This window comes from Hyaena hyaena, unplaced genomic scaffold (assembly GCF_003009895.1).
Source record: "Hyaena hyaena isolate Hyena2069 unplaced genomic scaffold, ASM300989v1 scaffold_1739, whole genome shotgun sequence".
NCBI classification, from domain to species: domain Eukaryota; kingdom Metazoa; phylum Chordata; class Mammalia; order Carnivora; family Hyaenidae; genus Hyaena; species Hyaena hyaena.
The window spans coordinates 45,411-48,683 of record NW_024082370.1 but is presented as its reverse complement, the minus strand read 5'-3'; positions in this window follow the sequence as shown (position 1 = coordinate 48,683).

The following is a 3,273-nucleotide window of genomic DNA, read 5'->3' as shown; positions in this document are numbered from 1 at the left end:
TTTGCTTCCCTCGTGCTCCTCAACTTTTTTCCCCTTTTCCCTCATGGTCCTCCATTAAGTTCCTCCTAATCCACCTATATGTGCAAACATATGGTATCTGTCCTTCTCTGCCTGACTTATTTCGCTCAGCATAACACCCTCCAGGTCCATCCATGGTGATACACATGGCCAGATTTCACCCTTTCTCATTGCCATGTAGTATTCCACTGTATAGATAACCACATCTTCATGATCCATTTGTCAGTTGATGGACACTTAGGCTCTTTCATGTTCTGGCTATTGTTGAGAGTGCTGCTATGAACATTGGGGTTCATGTGCCCGTATTCATCAGCATTCCTGTATTTCTTGGGTATATTCCAAGCAGTGCTATTGCTGGGTCATAGGGGAGTTCTATTGTTAATTTGTTGGGGAACCTCCACCCTGTTTTCCAGAAGAGTGGCACCACTTTACATTCCCACCAACAGTGTAGGAGGGTGCCCATTTCTCCACATCCTCGCCAGTATCTGGGGTCCTCTGATTTGTTCATTTTAGCCACTCTGATGGGTGTGAGGTGGTTTCTCAGTGTGGTTTTGATTTGTATTTCCCTGATGATGAGGGACACTGAGCATCGTTTCGTGTGTCTGTTGGCCCTCTGGATGTCCTCTTTGGAGAAGTGTCTGTTCATGTCTCTGCCCATTTCTTCACTGGATTATTTATTTTTTGGGTGTGGAGTTTGGTAAATTCCTTATAGATTTTGGATACTAGCCCTTTATCTGACATGTCATTTGCAACTATCTTTTCCCATTCCATCAGTTGCCTATTAGTTTTATGGATTGTTTCCTTTGCCGTGCGGAAGCTTTTTATCTTGAAGAGGTCCCAGTGGTTCCTTTTTGCTCTTAATTCCCTTGCCTTTGGGGATGTGTCAAGTAAGAAATTTCTGAGGCTGAGGCCGAAGAGGTTTTTTCCTGCTTTCTCCTCTAGGGTTTTGATGGTTTCTTGTCTCACGTTCAGGTCCTTTACCCATTTTGAGTTTGTTTTTGTGTATGGTGTGAGAAAATGATCTAGTTTCATTCTTCTGCATGTTGCTGTCCAGTTCTCCCAGCACCATGTGTTAAAGAGGCTGCCATTTTCCCCCTTGGGTATTCTTTCCTGCTTTGTCAAAGATTAGTTGGCCATACATTTTGGGACCCAATTTTGAGTTCTCTATTTTATTCCATTGGTCTCTGTGTCTCTTTTTATGCCAATACCATACTGTCTTAATGATGACAGCTTTGTAGTAGAGGTTAAAGTCTGGGATGGTGATGTCTCCCGTTTTGGTTTTCTTCTTCAATATTATTTTGGCTATTTCGGGTCTTTTGTGGTTCCATACAAATTTTAGGATAGTTTGTTCTAGTTTTGAGAAGAATGCTGGTGCAATTTTGATTGGAATTGCATTGAATGTGTAGATTGTGTTGGGTAGTAAGAACATTTTAACAATATTTATTCTTTCGACCCATGAACATGGAATGTTTGTCCATTTCTTTGTATCTTCTTCAATTTCCTTCAAAAGTTTTCTATGGTTTTCATCATACAGATCTCCTATATCTTTGGTTAGGTTTATTCCTAGGTATTTTATGTTTTTTTGTGCAATTGTGAATGGGATCAGTTTCTTGATTTCTCTTTCTGTTGCTTCATTGTTGGTGTATAAAAATGCAACCGATTTCTGTACGTCGATTTTGTACCCTGCGACTTTGCTTAATTCATGGATCAGTTCTAGTAGGCTTCTGGTGGAGTCTGTCGGGTTTTCTACGTAGAGCATCATGTCATCTGCGAAAAGTGAAAGTTTAACTTCTTTGCCAATCCTGATGCCTTTGATTTCCTTTTGTTGTCTGATGGCTGATGCTAGAACCTCCAGCACTATGTTAAACAACAGTGGTGAGAGTTGACATCGTTGTCATGTTCCTGATCTCAGAGGGAAAGCTCTCAGTTTTTCCCCATTGAGGATGATATTAGCTGAGGGTTTCATATAGATGGCTTTTATGATGCTTAAGTAAGTTCCTTCTATCCTGACTTTCTCTAGGGTCTTTATTAAGAAGGGATGCCATATTTTATCAAATGCTTTTTCTGCGTCTATTGACAGGATCGTATGATTTTTTTTCTTTTGTTGATGTGATGTATCACATTGATTGATTTGCCAATATTGAACCAGCCCTGTAACCCAGGAATGAATCCCACTTGATCTTGGTGGTTAATTCTTTTTATGTGTTGTTGGATTCGATTTGCAAGGATCTTGTTGAGGATTTTTGCATATGTATTGATTAATGATATTGGGCTGTAGTTCTCTTTTTTTGCTGGATCTCTGTCTGGCTTGGGAATCAAAGTGATGCTGGCTTCATAAAATGAGTTTGGGAGTTTTCCTTCGATTTCTATTTTTTGGAATAGTTTGAGAAGAATGGGTATTAACTCTGTTTTAAATATCTGGAGAATGCCCAGCAAAGCCATCTGGTCCAGGGCTCATATTTGTTGGGAGATTATTGATAAGTGATTCAATTTATTCACTTGTTATGGGCAAGTTGAGATTTTCTATCTCTTCCCGTGTGAATTTTGGTAGTGAGTGTGTGTTAGGAATTTGTCTATTTTTTCTAAGTTGTCCAATTTGTGGGCATGTAATTTTTCATAGTATTCCCTGATTATTGCTTGTATTTCTGAGAGGTTGTTTGTAATAAGTCCATTTTCATTTATGATTTTGTCTATTTGGATGCTGTCTCTTTTCTTTTTGAGCCCTGGCTAGAAGTTTGTCAGTTTTGTTTATTTTTTTCAAAAAACCAACTCTTGGTTTCATTGATCTGCTTCATTGATCCTTTTTGTTTTTTTTCCTATATCATTTTTTGCCCTGATTTTTATTATTTCTCTTCTCCTACTGGGTTTGAGGTGCTCTTGTTGCTCTCCTAGTTTCTTTAGGTGCGCTGTTAGATTTTGCACTTGCGCTTTTTCTAATTTCTTGAAATAGTCTTGGAGTGTAATGTACTTTCCTCTTAAGACTGCCCTTGCTTCATCCCAAAGAGTTTGAATTGTTACTTTTTTTTTATTTGTTTCAATATATTTTTAAATTTTTTCTCTAATTGCCTGATTGGCCCATTCATTCTTTAGTAAGGTGTTCTTTACCTCCATGTTTTGGAGGTTTTCCAGACAGACACTTGTTCCTTCCCACAGAAATGTCTTCTTGGGCAACTAAGAACCTAGGGCAAATATCTAAAGTCATTCCTCCAGAATTGCTTTCAGCCTTGCAATGATATTGAGGGACAAGATGGCCTT